This window comes from Nerophis ophidion, linkage group LG19 (genome assembly GCF_033978795.1).
Source record: "Nerophis ophidion isolate RoL-2023_Sa linkage group LG19, RoL_Noph_v1.0, whole genome shotgun sequence".
In the NCBI taxonomy this organism is placed as follows: Eukaryota; Metazoa; Chordata; class Actinopteri; order Syngnathiformes; family Syngnathidae; genus Nerophis; species Nerophis ophidion.
Genome location: NC_084629.1, coordinates 29,267,239 through 29,284,232, shown reverse-complemented (window position 1 = coordinate 29,284,232; position 16,994 = coordinate 29,267,239).

Genomic DNA, 16,994 nt, shown 5'->3' with positions numbered 1-16,994 from the left:
ACCTTTCACCAAGTTTGATGGAGCAGTTTTTTGAAGAAGCAACAAACGTGGCCTCCCTGGGCTAGGTACCGTGACTACTCCGGCTTGACCGGGTAAACACAGAGCAGAAATAGTACGTGTGATGTTTTATCGCCTGCAACGCCCTAATCCGAATAGACGGCCTCCGGATCGGCGAAAGGTCACGCACATTGTCAGCAGTCAAGTGTGGTTACCGCACTGCTCTCTGAGGTCACAATGGCGAGCATGGTGTCATGGACACAGTCACCTGCAGGTTAGCAACCTGCTGGGCTACATGCTCCATTCATTTGCTAAAGCAGGGTTGAAGTCCTAAATGGAGGTTTTTCTACAAGTGCTATGTCCTCACCTACTGGTGGAGGCGCGTCTCTCTGGCCTGATGAGTGCGTGAGGTGAAAGGTCTCGGGAAATTGAAAGTGACGACCCAGCGTGGAACAAGTACAAGTCACACCTCACAAATGTGACCTTTTTCTGCCCGCCAATGCAGGGGTGGGCTTCCACGCTGGAGTTCGGCCGAGGTCAGGAGGGGTGAACCCAAGTGATTGGAAGACAATGATACAATGGTCACGAGGGAAAGAACACCTCCAGAGGGCATATCGTTTTACGTGGCACACTGGTGGAGGACGACCAGTGCGGTGTGTGGCTGAACCAAACTTGGGTTGACTTGTGGCGCCCGCCACATTGTGGAGGTGCCAGCGTGGGTCCACAAACGGGGCATTGGTCAATTGTGGATGTTTTTTTTGTTTGAAGCCACCACTGATGTCACGTTGTTGTCGACGGACACAATAGCGAAGTTTGCTTGCAAGACAAATGTTGGAGAATTACTCAATAGTATTTTATATCAACGCTATTTACAGTCGAGGTCAAACGTTCACATACACTTGTAAAAAACAATGTCATGGCTGTCTTTAGTTTCCAATCATTTCTACAACTCTTATTTTTTTGTGATAGAGTGATCGGAGGACATACTTGTTTTCACAAAAAACATTCATGAAGTTCGGTTCTTTTATGAATCAATTCATAAAAGGGTCTACTGAAAATGTGACCAAATCTGCTGGGTCAAAAGCATACATACACCAACATACGTTATCAATTTTGGTGATGTAGAAAAGTTACAATCAAATCAAATTAGCTTCATGGCATGGCCTCTTAACTTCATGTGAGTGATTATGTTTACTTCTCTGAGCCCATTTAAATAGGGCTCATATGACGCAGTTATTAGACTCGGTTACAAAGGCGACGATGGGAAAGTCAAAGGAACTCAGCGCAGATCTGAAAAAACGAATCATTGACTTGAACAAGTCAAGAAAGTCACTTGCAGCCATTTCAAAGCAGCTTAAGGTCCCAAAAGCAACTGTGCAGACAATTGTTCATAAGTATAAAGTGCATGGCACAGTTTTGTCACTGCCACGATCAGAAAGAAAACACAAACTATCACCTGCTGCTGAGAGAAAATTGGTAAGGATGATTAAGCGTCAACGGAAAACCGCCAAAAAGCAGGTCTGCAATGAATTGGAAGCTGCTGAAACACAAGTGTCAGTGTCCACTGACAAGCGCGTTTTGCATCGCCATGGACTGAGAGGCTACCATGCAAGAAGGAAGCCCTTGCTCCAGAAGTGACACCTTAAGGCTCGTCTAAATTTTGCTGCTGATCACATGGATAACGATAAGACCTTCTGTAGGAAAGTTATGTGGTCAGATGAAACAAAAATTTAGCTTTTTGGCCACAATACTTAGCAATGTGGGCCTTTAATCCCAGGAACACCAAACTTGCCTCCAAGCATGGTTGTGGTAGTATTATGCTCTGGTGCTTTACAAACAGTAAATGGGACAATGAAAAAGAAGGATTACCTCCAAATTCTTCAGGACAACCTAAAATCATCAGCCATCAGGAGGTTGGGTCTTGGCCGCAGTTGGCTGTTCCAACAGGACAATGACCCCAAACACACGTCAAAAGTGGTAAAGGAATGGCTAAATCAGGCTACAATTAAGGTTTTAGAATGGCATTCCCAAAGTCCTGACTTAAATCCCATTTAGAACAAGTAGACCAGGGGTGTCAAACTCAAATACAGACTGGGCCAAAATTTAAAACTGAACAAAGCCGCGGGCCAAGGTTGAACAAATTAACCTTTTAATAGGGACCCTAACAAGTTTTTCATTGAATATTGAACAAGCGAGGCTTATATAACGTTATAGTGACATGCAAACTTGAGTTTCAAATAATAATAACAATAATAATTAAAAATTATCAATGGCATATCAAATCAAATTTAAATAAAAATTGAATGCCTCCTTTGTATTTGCAGCCTTCTGGGGTAAATATCAACATTAACTTTTTCCAGAGGCTAATACATTTGAAAATAAAATAACAATGAATAATTCAACCATTCAGGCCTTTTTACACCTCAGTTAATGTCGGGGATCAGGTGGGCGGGGTTAGGGGGGTTTGTTGGTAGCAGGGAGGGGGGGTGTATATTGTAGTGGTCCGGAAGTTTTAGTGCTGCAAGGGTTTCTGGGTATTTGTTCTGTTGTGTTTTTGTTGTGCTTATGTTGTGTTACGGTGCGGATGTTCTCCCGAAATGTGTTGGTCATTCTTGTTTGGTGTGGGTTCACAGTGTGGCGCATATTTGTAACAGTGTTAAAGTTGTTTATATGGCCACCCTCAGTGTGACCTGTTTGCTGTTGATCAAGTATGCCTTGCATTTACTTACATGTGTGTAGAAGCCACATATATGTTGCGTGATTGGGCCGGCACGCTGTTTGTGAGGAGGAAAAACAGACTTGACGACAGGTTATAGGGGACGCTAAAGGCAGTGGCTTTAAGGTACACCCCCAATATTGTTGTCCGGGTAGAATTTGGGAGAATGGTTGCACCGGGAGATTTTCAGGAGAGGCACTGAAATTCGAGAGTCTCCCGGGAAGTCAGTGAATGCGGTGTTACAGCGGCACCGCTGTATAACACGGGCCAACTCTAATGTTAACTTGATATTGCCTCAAGGGCCAAATGAAATTACACCCGCCGGCCAGAGTTTGACACCTATGATGTAGACGATTCTGAAGAAACAAGTCCATGTCAGAAAACCAACAAATTTAGCTGAACTGCACCAATTTTGTCAAGAGGATTGGTCAAAAATTCAATCCAGAGGCTTATTAGAAGCTTGTGCATGGCTACCAAAAGCGCCTTATTGCAGTGAAACTTGCCAAGGGACATGTAACCAAATATTAACATTGCTGTATGTATACTTTCGACCCAGCAGATTTGGTCATATTTTCAGTAGACCCATAACAAATTCATAAAAGAACCAAACTTCTTTTTGACCAACAAGTATGTGCTGCAATCACTTTATCAAAAAAAAATAAGAGTTGTAGAAATTATTGCAATCTTAAGACAGCCATGACCTTATGTTCTTAACTTTTGACCAGGACTGTGGATACCACATTTTTCACATTGTGGTATATCCTTGTTCTTGAATATTTAAACGTTAAATGAATGACGGGGCCACGGTGACTATGCACATCACAGCATCTGCAGGGCAGACGTGGCATCTGTAAAGCTGAAGGTTATAGAAGTAGAGACCATTTTTTTTCCCTCAATGTGGGACCAAAGGTTTTAAAAATAAATACCGGAAATTTGAGAAGTCAAGTGACAAAGCTATTCAGGGAATGATAGAGTTGTAATACAGACTCAATTACCCGAGTTAAAATTTTAATGTAAACAGTCATTATTAAAAACATTTTTTTAATGTACATCAAGGGTGTCAAACTCATTTTAGATGGGGGGTCACATGGAGAAAAATCTACTCCCAAGTGGGTCGGACTGGTAAAATCATAAAGTTGTCTTTGTTTAAAAATAGAACAAGCACATTCTGAAAATGTAGAAATCACAATCTTGTTTTTGTGGTTTTAATCTTACAAGTTGCAGTTAATAGTATTCTATCTTTATTTGTCGTTATTTATACTTTCTGAATAAATTATGTGATAATGTTCATCAGTCAACACATTGGTGTTTATTTTCAATCTATGAAGGTAGAAAAAATATATCAAAATTAAATTACAGGATGTTATGTATTTAGTTTGGGGGCGGTATAGCTCGGTTGGTAGAGCAGCCGTGCCAGCAACTTGAGGGTTGCAGGTTCGATTCCCGCTTCCGCCATCCTAGTCACTGTCGTTGTGTCCTTGGGCAAGACACTTTACCCACGTGCTCCCAGTGCCACCCACACTGGTTTAAATGTAACTTAGATATTGGGTTTCACTATGTAAAGTGCTTTGAGTCACTAGAGAAAAGCGCTGTATAAATATAATTCACTTCACTTCAGTTTGATCATTTACATGATTTACTAACATCATGTAGTTTATTTTGTACATATTTAGCATCATTTACAAAGATACAAAAAAGTGCTTTTGCGACATCTAGTGGACACATTTAGAACAGCGGTTTCCTTCATTCATAAATTTCAGGTTAATTTTTATACTTAGCAAACTCATCCCGTACGTTTGACACCCCTGAGGTAGCATATTTATATTTCTACAACTATGCTACTTAAGCAGAGTTGAAATCCTAAAAGGACACACACAACCAAATAAATGTCCAAAAACTCTGCAGTTGCATGAAAAAGATCAAACCTCCTAAGTACCAGTGTCCACTGCAGTGGACATTTGCATTTACATAACAGGGCCATAGATTTATTGGCAACACTAAATGGTCTCTAGTGTGTAAATGTGTGTGTGAATGTTGTCTGTCTATCTGTGTTGGCCCTGTGATGAGGTGGCGACTTTTCCAGGGTGTACCCCGCCTTCCGCCCGAATGCAGCTGAGATAGGCTCCAGGTACCCCGAAGAGAATAAGCGGTAAAAAATAGATGGATGGACAACAGGGCAATTTCTTTGTGGAATGTGTAACGCTTAAATTGACCTAAAACTAATGTCTCCTGCAAAGGACGCCGTATGGTTCTCAGGAGGACTTGAAGAAAAAGTGTGTTATATTGCAATAATTTATAGTATTGTCCTTAATTAATCAATACAATCGTTAAAGGCCTACTGAAACCCACTACTACCCACCACGCAGTCTGATAGTTTATATATCAATGATGAAATATTAACATTGCAACACATGCCAATACGGCCTTTTTAGTTTATTAAATTAAAATTTTAAATTTCCCGGGACTTTTTTCTTGAAAACGTCGCGTAATGATGACGTGTACGCTTGACGTCATGGGCTGTTAGGAATATGAGCGCTGCACGCACACACAGCTAAAAGTCTTCTGCTTTAACGGCATGATTACACAGTATTTTGGAGATCTGTGTTGCTGAATCTTTTGCAATCTGTTCAATTAATAATGGAGAAGTCAAAGTAGAAAAGAAAGAGTTGGGAGACTTTAGTCTTTAGCCACACAAACACTCAGTGATTCCTTGTTTAAAATTCACGGAGGTGAAACTTTCCTATGGATCAGAGCGGACATGGATCTCAACCAAATGTCAACCAGCAGGTTTCGGTGAGAAAATTGTGGTTAAAAAGTAGCTTCTTACCGGATATCAATTAAGCTGGTGCCGCCCATAAAGCTGCCGTCGACTTCCCTGAGACACTGCGCGTCAACACCCGGCCGTGGACACACACCTCCGACTACCAGGTACTGTTAAACTCACTAAAACTCTAGCAACACAATAGAAAGATAAGGGATTTCCCAGAATTATCCTAGTAAATGTGCCTAAAAACATATGAATCCGTCTCAATGCAATCGTGTTTTTTTTTTCTAGTCCATCGCTATCAATATCCTCAAACACGAATCTTTCATCCTCGCTCAAATTAATGGGGGAATTGTCGTTTTCTCGGTCCAAATAGCTCTTTTTGTTGTCATCGTCTGCGACTTTCGGTAAAGGCAGGGCTTTTCTGTTAGCAACCAAAAGTTGCAAACTTTATCGTGGATGTTCTCTACTAAATCCTTTCAGCAAAAATATGGCAATATCGTGAAATGTGGTTAAAAAGTCGCTTCTTACCGGACATCAGCTGAGCTGGTGCCGCCCATAAAGCTGCCGTCGACTTCCCTGGGACACTGCGCGTCAACACCCGGCCGTGGACACACACCTCCGACTATCAGGTACTGTTAAACTCACTAAAACACTAGCAACACAATAGAAAGATAAGGGATTTCCCAGAATTATCCTAGTAAATGTGTCTAAAAACATATGAATCTGTCTCAATGCAATCGCGTTTTTTTTTTTTTTACTTTTTTTTTTTTCTAGTCCGTCGCTATCAATATCCTCAAACACGAATCTTTCATCCTCGCTCAAATTAATGGGGAAATTGTCGTTTTCTCGGTCCGAATAGCACTTTTTGTTGGAGGCTCCCATTAAAATCAATGTGAATATATGAAGAGCCATCAAACATGTGACGTCATCGTCTGCGACTTCCGTTAGAGGCAGGGCTTTTCTCCAGTTGCAAACTTTATCGTGGATGTTCTCTACTAAATCCTTTCAGCAAAAATATGGCAATATCGCAAAATGATCAAGTATGACACATAGAATGGACCTGCTATCCCCTTTTAAATAAGAAAATCTCATTTCAGTAGGCCTTTAACTAGACTTGAAGTTGTGGCTTGTTGCTGGTGCTTGGAAAAATGTTGTTTCCTGCAATAAAATATGACACCACAAGAGGGGGAGCAAACCCCAGAAATAAGACAAAGTGTAGAGATCATTTGTTTTTTTCACTTGTTTCCAATTGTTGGTAATTAGTTTGCAGCATAAAAATGTGGAATATGATTTTTCTTTTTTTTTTTTTGACGCTTAAGAAATTTTTGTGTAGTAATTACATTGAGTGTGTGCAGAAAAGCAGACTGCTGGACATACTGCAGGGCACATTGTCAGTGAGGGCCTCATGTGGCTCGTGTCTGCTCTCATCATCACCACACCAGCCTCCTCCACGGCCCCCTAATCCCCCTCCACTCCCACATCTGCACCACTACGCTCACAAGTAGACACCCCGTTCACACTTTGCTTGTCGGCACAGTGGCCGGCCAGCTTTGTGTTGTTGTTTTTCCCAGCCCGGATAGCTCCATCTTTGACGGCGTCAAGCCGAGCGTCTCGCGGTTTGTATTGTGCAGGTGTACCTAATTCAGTGTCCCCTGAGAGTATTTATAGTTGACTGTCTCTTCCCGTCGAGATCACGTGATATAATTGCACTCATTCCTTCCTTCCTTCCTTCCTTCCTTCCCCCTCGCCGGTTCATGGCTAAATGAGAGGTCAGGGGTCAGCTAAAGTGCAGCACCTCATCTGGTTTGAAGGGATTAAGTGGGCAACAACCTGAAACGGGACATCAGACCGCTCAAATCACTTTGGGGTGAACTTTTAGCTGCGGTATTTTCACTTCTAGCCGACCGAAAGACACGGTATTCAGCCACCTTTTTGCATTTTACACAAAAAATAAGGATTATGTCTAATTGTCTGATCACAGTGTCAAATTGCACGCAGTTGTGTGTTTATTTTTGCCACTAATCTAACGAGTAGATGCTTTTCTGTTTATTCCATCCATCCATCCATCCATCTTCTTCCGCTTATCCGAGGTCGGGTCGCGGGGGTAGCAGCCTAAGCAGGGAAGCCCAAACTTCCCTCTCCCCAGTCACTTTGTCTAGCTCTTCCCGGGAGATCCCGAGGCGTCCCCAGGCCAGCCGGGAGACATAGTCTTACCAACGTGTCCTGGGTCTTCCCCGTGGCCTCCTACCGATTGGGCGTGCCCTAAACACATCCCTAGGGAGGCGTTCGGGTGGCATCCTGACCAGATGCCCGAACCACCTCACCTGGCTCCTCTCGATGTGGAGGAGCAGTGGCTTTACTTTGAGTTCCTCCCGGATGGCAGAGCTTCTCACTCTATCTCTAAGAGAGAGCCCCGCCACATGGAGGAGGAAACTCATTTCGGCCGCTTGTACCCGTGATCTTCTCCTTTCGGTCATGACCCAAAGCTCATGACCATAGGTGAGGATGGGAGCGTAGATTGACCAGTAAATTGAGAGCTCTGCCTTCAGGCTCAGCTCCTTCTTCACCACAACGGATCGATACAGCGTCCGCATTACTGAAGACGCCGCACCGATCCGCCTGTCGATCTCACGATCCACTCTTCCCTCACCCGTGAACAAGACTCCTAGGTACTTGAACTCATCCACTTGGGGCAGGGTCTCCTCCCCAACCCAGAGACAGCACTCCACCCTTTTCCGGGAGAGAACCATGGACTCGGATTTGGAGGAGGTGCTGATTCTCATTCCGGCCGCTGTTTATTGTATTTGTTTATTTGAAGGACAATGCGCAGTTACATTAAGAAGATGTCTGCACCAGATTTAGCAACATGCTAACTTCCATCTGTAGTCCTTTCATGGTGCATCTAACATCGTGGTCTCTTGCTGGCCCCACTATGGACTGGAATTGTTAGTATTATCGACAACAAGCTGAATGGGTCAAAACACGCTGAGGCCCTCTACAAGAAGGCCCTCTACTTCCTCAGGAGGCTAGGATCCTTCAACATCTGTACAAAGATGTTGAAGATGTTCTACGAGTCGGTGGTGGCGAGCGCTTTTTTGTACGGCGTGGCTTGCTGGGGCAGCGGGCTGAGAGTGAGGGACGCAAACAGACTGGACAAGCTGGTAGAGAAGGCCAGTAACGTGGTGGGAGTGGAGCTGGACTCTCTGGCGGTGGTGTCAGAGAGGAGAAGTCTAGCAAAACTCCTAGCCATTATGGACAACACCTCCCACCCACTACACTCGGACCTTGAGGAGAGAATGAGCACGTTCAGTGGAAGGCTCAGACTCCCAAAATGTAACACGGAACGGCACAGGAGGTCCTTCATACCGACAGCCATATCAGACTGTATAATGTATATGTTCCTTGACTGCACTTAAATGTAGAATATATGTAGAATATATTTATATTATTCATATATTATGTATATAATATATGTCATATATTATTTATTATTATTATTGTTTATTGTGAGCGAACTGTGGTGCTGAATTTCCCCCAGGGATCAATAAAGTACTTTCTATTCCATTCTATTCTATTCTATTATGTTAGATCCACTATGGACTGGACTTTCTCAATGTTATGCTAGCCCCACTCGACGTCCATTGCATCCGGTCTCCCCTAGAGGGGGTAGGGGGGTCACCCACATCTGCGGTCCTCTCCAAGGTTTCTCAAAGTTATTCACATTGACATCCCACTAGGTTGTGAGTTTTTCCTTGCCCTTATGTGGGCTCTGAACCGAAGATGTCGTTGTGGCTTGTGCAGCCCTTTGACACACTTGTGATTTAGGGATATATAAATAAACATTGATTGATTGATTGATCCACAATAAAATTACACAGGATTGAAAATACACAACAATTTTAAAATTACATACCAATCTAAATAACAAATACAATAAATGGAGGGTATGTGAGTTACAAATCAGTCGGCGGTCAGGTTACAGTATTTTAGCAGTTTCATTTGAAGTGCAGAAGTATATAAAGTGCAGCAATTTTTATCAAAGTCCACAAACAGTGCAGTAGCCATTAGATGATACCCATAAGGGTACGATTCAATAGCTATATACCCCATTGATATTGCATACATTAAAAATGTTGCGATGTTACAAGATTGTAATGAAATCACCAGTTTGCTTTAAAACTAAAGCCATCAAAGTTAGCGTGTGTGAAAAAAAAAAAAGTTTAAGACATTAAACGTGTATAATTGCAAATTATTCATGGGATTCATTGGAAAGCCACATGGTAAAAAAAGCAAACTGTCAACTAGAAGAGGCAATTCCTGCAAGAATAGCGTGTGAATGCTCCAATGCTGAAGTTGAACTGAAATGTTGACAGAATGTGGTATGAATGGTTTAAAATCTGGGGATTGTGCAACTTGGAAAAAGGTCCCATTCATTTCAATGGGAAGTTCCTAGAAATTTGGGAATTTTGGGAAAAGCGGGATTTTTAAAAAAAATGATTAGAAGCATGAATGTCCGGAACGAGCTGAATTGTTTGGTGTTGGATTTGTTTAAAAATTGGTAAAGAAATGTTGAAGTAGTAAATATTATTAGGGAATTTCTGGAAAATCAGTAATTTTTGGGGGAAATGATTTTTTTTTAAAAACTTGAATGAGTTGAAATGGTTGGTGTTGGAATTTTACAAATCGGTAGAGAAATGTTGAAGTAATAACATGTTAAATTGAGAAATAGTCTTACGAAATTCCTGGAATATCAGGAAAACTGTGAATGTTTACAGATCAAAAATCAACTTTGTTTTTGTGTAATAATTAAGAGGAATGTTTTGACAGTGGAACGGTTGAAATGTGGGTTGAAAAATGAAGGGAGGGGTAGTCGCCAGAAAATAGGGCGGAAATAAGGCTTTGAAAAACCAGAAATTCTGGAAAATCCTGGAATTTTTTGGAACTTGCAAAAAGGGTAGTTTGAATGTCCAGGTTGAAAAATGTGGAAATGGTGGAAGCTTGAAAAATGGCCAATTCATTTTGAATGGGAAAAAGATAAAGTTGAACTGAACCACTGACAGAATGTAGTGTGAATGTAAGAATAGTTAGAATGTTGGAATGGTTTAAAATAGGTTGAAAAATGTGAGAATTGTGCAACTTGAAAAAGGTCCCATTCATTTTAATAGGAACTTCCTTGAAATTTGGGAATTTGGGGAAAAGCGGGATTTTGAATGAGTTGAAATGGTTGGTGTTGGAAATGTCCAAATCGGTCGAGAAAAGTTGAAGTAGTAACATATTGATTTGAGAAATGCTATTATGGAATTCATGGAATTTCGGGAAAACCGGGAATTTTTCCACTTCAAAAAACAACTTTGTTTTTTTGTCCTAATTAAGAGGAATATTTTGACGGTGGAATGGTTGAAGTGTTGGTTGAAAAATGAAGGGAGGAGTAGTCGCCAGAAAATGGGGTGGAAATAGAGCTTTGGAAAACCAGAAATTCTGGCAAATCCTGGAATTTTTTTGAACTTGGAAAAAGGGTAGTTTGAAGGTCCAGAATGGTGGAATGGGTTCAATTGGTTGAAAAATGTAGAAATGGTGGAAGCCTGGAAAATGGCCAATTCATTTTGAATGGGAAAATGATGAAGTTGAACTGAAATGCTGACAGAATGTAGTATGAATGTAAGAATAGTTTGAATGTTGAAATGGTTTGAATAGGTTGAAAAATGTGGGAATTGTGCACCTTGGAAAAAGGCCCCATTCAATGGGAACTTCCTGGAAATTTGGGAATTTTGGGAAAAGTGGGATTTTTTTTTAAAATGATTAGGAGCATGAATGTCCTTAATGGGCTGAATTGGTTGGTTTTGGAATTGTTTAATTCGGTCAAGAAATGTTGAAGTAGTCACTGGTATTAGGGAATTTCGGGAAAATCTGGAATTTTTTTGAAAATGCTAAAAAACTAGAATGGTCTGACTGAGTTGGAATGGTTGGTGTTGTAAGTTTTCAAATTGGTCGAGAAATGTTGAAGTCGTAACATGTTAAATTCAGAATGGTATTAGGGAATTCCAGGAATTTCCGTAAAACAGAGAATTTTTCCTGTTGAAAAAAACGACTTTGTCATTTTGTCGTAATTAAGAAGAATGTTTTGACGGTGAAACGGTTGAAGCGGGTTGAAAAATTTGAAATGAGTAGTTGCCAAAAAAAGGGTAGAAATAGGGCATGGAAAACCAGGAATTCTGGAAAATCCTGGATTTTTTTTTACTTGGAAAAATTATAGTTTGAATTTCCAGAATGGTGAAATGTGTTGAAGGGTTTGAATGGGTTGAAAAATGTGGAAATGGTTGAAGTTTTAAAAATGGCCAATTCATTTTGAACTGAAAAAATGTCCCGGAAAACCTGGATTTCTGGGAAATCTGAGAATTTTTCTTAATTTTTCAAGGGAAAGCCCGCGATTCCTGAATAGGCTGAACAGTTTTAAGTTGGAACGATTCAAATGTGATGAACAATTTGTAATGTAGCACGCGACAAAATCTGGAGAAGAAGAAAAATTCATAGATGAATTTTAGTGTAGAAAACCATATGTTTATTATTAGCACGTTCGCCTCAACAACTTGTTAAGGAAAGTTTAAATGCAGATATAAGTTCAATATATTTTGGAATATGTTCAGCACAGTATCTACTGTTGTACATCAGCATTTTGTTATTTACATTGTTTTGGTTGAAAATGTGCACTTCATACTATACTGTCACTGCTTTCAGCAAAACCTTTTTTTCACCGAGTACCACCTCAAAAAACACTTGGCTCTCAAAGTACCACCATAATAATCACCATTGAAAGACAGTAGCGTATTAGGCCTAAGTAGTCATTAAAAACAAGGTTTTCTTTAACAAGTATATTTATTTTTTTTGTCCACTGTCAAAGTCAAGGCCCGCGAATTAATGATCTAAGGCCCTAGGGATGATATTTTATTAGTATAAGAAGCGGCCCGCAGGCCACAGCCGCCTTCTGCTGTTTTTGCACGCACCAATAGTGTTGGAGGTAGAAATTTTCTAAATGGGGTCCCAGGGACACCATCAAGTCATAAAAATGGGGTCCCACGGTAAATTTTTGGGGTCCCACATTTTTGGAAGCGTTTTGAAAACAAATGATAAATGTATGCATTATCTTGTTATATCTCACATTTTATATTCTGTTCTGAAGAAAGGTTGTCATAAACGTTACTTAAGCCATTAAAAAATAAATAATACAAAATAAAACACATTTTTATGCATATGTAAATGTATTCAGTTATAAACATTCATTCTCTTTCTTCTTTCCTTCATGGATCTAAACTTTACCGCTGCCGGTAGTTTTTTCCTATATTCGTATTGTTCTATTTTCAGAATGTGTTTGTTCTATTTTTGGCCAAAGTAAGTGAAGTGAATTCTATGTATATAGCGCTTTTCTCTAGAGACTCAAAGCGCTTCACATATCGAAACCCAAATATCTAAGTTACATTTAAACCAGTGTGGGTGACACTGGGAGCAGGACTAGGATGGCGGAAGCGGGGGATCGAACCTGGAACCCTTCAAGTTACTTGCACGGCAAAAGTTGTGTTTTTGTTTTTTTGTTTTAATGCCTTGATTTTAATAGTCCGGCCCGCGTGTGCACAGATTTTTTTCCATGCAGCCTGTGAGCTAAAACGAATTGGACACTCCTGCATTACACAATTTGAGCAGTCACACTGTGTTTGCATATAGGAAAGTAAAACACTGTTCTTTAATCAAGTGATTCTTTGGAGCCGGTGTATCACGAGTGGTATGTTGGAGATTCACCGAAGTAGAAAATGTAAAAAAAATTTAAAAAAGTTTATGTATAACATTCTGACAAAAATATTGCAAATGCGTCAAATCATTGTCAAGTCAGAAGAAATAATTAACTGCGAATAATCCAAATTATTCGATGAGGTGGCGACTTGTGGCGACTTGTCCAGGGTGTACCCCGCCTTGCGCCCGATTGTAGCTGAGATAGGCGCCAGCGCCCCCCGCGACCCCAAAAGGGAATAAGCGGTAGGAAATGGATGGATGGATAATCTTGATTAATCGAAATTATAAAATGATTTATTTGATTTAGAACATTTGTCATTCGGCAGCACTACTCTCAACACAGATATAAGTGCTGTCTATTATGTATTTAATACAGAGTAGTGATTGAGCTGCCAAATTGATTTTTATGTCTTATTCACTTCCTTTTCTATTCGGCTCCGGCGTCCTGAGTGTGACACATTTTGTTCTTAGCCTAGAAACTCTGCCTAGCAACAAGTGACATGTTGACCGGTGAAATGTATCCCAAATATTCCGTTAACTGATCATTCAAACTGTTTTGGATTGTTTACAATTGGTTGTTAAAAGAATAGAGGACATATTTAGTGCACTACTTGGCTGCAACGATGAGAGGCGCTGTTGATTTTAAGTCTTATTCTTTGTGGATCTCAGGCAGCGTTTTTTGTCTCAATATTACACAGGCATTGAAACAGGAGTTTAGAAAATTCCCCTGTACTATATATATATATATATATATATATATATGTATATATATATATATATATATATATATTATTCTACAGCAGGGGTGTCAAACTCAAATACAGAGTGGGCCAAAATTTCAAACTGAACAAAGCCACGGGCCAAGGTTGAACAAATTAAGCTTTTAAAAAGAACCCAAACAAGTTTCGCATTGAATATTGAACAAGCAAGGCTTACATAACTTTATAGTGACATGTAAAATCGAGTTTTAGATAATAATATTAATAATGAAAAAATATCAATAGCATATCAATTAAAATTGAAATAAAAATTGAATGCCTCTTTTCTATTTGCAGCCGTCTGAGGTAAATATCAAAATAAACCTTTTCCACAGGCTAATAATAAATTTGCAAATAAAATAACAATAACAAATTAATCAAACATTCAAGCCTTGAAGTAGCAAGGAAAAAGTGCATGAGTAAAACATTAATTATTGCTTGGGGGGGCTATATTTTAGCGTCCTGGAAGAGTTAGTGCTGCAAGGGAGTCTTGGTATTTCTTCTGTTGTGTTTATGTTGTGTTACGGTGCAGATGTTCTCCCGAAATGTGTTTGTTATTCTTGTTTGGTGTGGGTTCACAGTGTGGTGCATATTTGTAAGATTGATAACGTTGTTTATACGGCCACCCTCAGTGTGACCTGTATAGCTGTTGAACAAGTATGCGTTGCATTCACTTGTGTGTGTGTGTGTGTAAAAGCCGCATATATTATATGACTGGGTTGGCACACTATTTCTATGTAGGAAAAGCGGACGTGACGACAGGTTGTAAAGGACGCTAAGGACAGTGCCGTTAATGCACGCCCCCAATATTGTCGTCCGAGTAGAAATGGGGAGAAATTCGGTAGAATGTTTACCCCGGGAGATTTTCGGGAGGGTCACTGAAATTTGGGAGTCCGGGAAAATCGGGAGAGTTGGAAAGTATGAGTATTAGTGGTGAATGCGGTGTTACAGCGGCACCGCCGCTGTATAAAACCGGCGGGCCAGCTCTAATGTTTATTTCATACTGCCTCAAGGGCCAAATGAAATTACACGGCGGGCCAAATGAGTTTGACACCCATGTTCTACTGGAAGGTTAAAATGCCTTTATTTATTTGATCCTGCCTATGTTTGGCAATCTCCAAAATTGAATAACCATGAATTTCCCTTTCTTTCCGAACAGAATAAGTCAGGGGTGTCCAACGTACGGCTCGAGGGCCAGGCCAGACCCGCAAACAGGTTTTATCTAGCCCGCGGGACGTATAAAAATTAACGTGAATTTTTTTTATGAAAGAAACAGCTGTTCTAAATGTGTCCACTGGATGTCGCAATAGCAATTGTTTGTGTCTTTGTCAATGATGTCTACCAAATAAACCACATGATGTTAGTGCACCAGTCGAGGAAAATTATCAAAGTATATAAATAACATACTCTAATTGTTTTATCTTGATAAATTAAAAATTAACCCCAATGAGTTGATTAATGAACATTATCACTTAATTTATTCAGAAAATATAAATGACGACAAATAAATATGGAATACTATTAACCGCAACATGTAAGTGTAAAAAAAACAACAACATTATGATTTTTACATTTTTAGAATGTGCTTGTTCTATTTTTAAACAAAGAAAACAATCTGAAGCTGTCTATATTTCTAAGTTATCGTGCAGTGATTTTACCAGTCCGGCCCACTTGGGAGTAGATTTTTCTCAATGACACCCCCGCTCTACATTAAAAAAAATTTTTAATAATATTAATAATTTTTAAGTCAGGTATTTGAGTCTGTATTACTCCCTGAAGAGCTTTGTCACTTGACTTCTTAAATTTCAGGTGTTTATTTTCACGACGCTTGGTACCAGATTGGGAAAAAAAAACTGGTCTCTACTACTATAACCTTCAGCTTTACAGATGCCACATCTGCCCTGCAGATGCTGTGATGTGCATAGTCACTGTGGCCCCGTCATTCATCTAACGTTTAAATATTCAAGAACGAGAAGTGAGGATGTACCACAATGTTAAAAATATGGCATATATACATATCGTTGATAAACATTATCACATAATTTATGCAGAAAACATAAATAATGACAAATAAAGATAGAATACTATTAACAGCAACATGTAAGTGTAAAAAAACAATTATGATTTGTACATTTTCAAAATGTGCTTTTCTATTTTTAAACAAAGAAAACAATCTGAAGTTGTCTTTATTTTTAAGTTATTGTGCCGTGATTTTACCAGTCTGGCCTATTCGGGAGTAGATTTTTTTCCATGTGGCCCCCCCATCTAAAATGACTTTGACACCCCTGGAATAAGTATTTTAGATGAACATTGTAGAATATGTTTAAGGCCAAACTACTGAATCAATGCGATATCGATCTCCAACTTGCACATTTTCCAGCCTTACGCAGCCCATTTTTCGGGTCATCTAAAGGCGACGTGCATATTTTGGATGTCATCTGGGCTGTTGTATTATTGTTACGTTCACCAGGCATGGACTAATTATTCCAACAGCCTCTTCTCTTTGGTGGGAGTCAGACTGACAGTTGCTGTCATTGAAGTGATCAGCGTGTTTCTCCAAATGTGGGCTGAGGCCGTTTGATTTGATGAAGAATAATTGGTGCCAGCGCCACAATGATGTTTGGTAAACCTTTGTGCTATTTTCCAGGAGGATGCCCACGAGGAATTTTTTTCAAAACGGCGCTCTCGTCTAAACAGATGGGCGGGCCGCTGTCCCTTCCCGTCTCACGTCGCAGACGTGGACCGGCGGGATGGTGGTTATCACCTTGCAGGACGTACAGTCTGGCTCATTGTCTTGTTGTCGCCCCGTATCAGCACTAGGCTGATCTCCACCTAGTCCTCGGCATCGAGACGGGTACCTTTCATCGATTTATATGGCAAGGTCCAGAAGAACATGGCACTTGTTATCATTGGTACATGAAGGGTGGCTCATTCACCTTGAGCATGAAAAGGTGACCTTTAAATCAAATGCGAT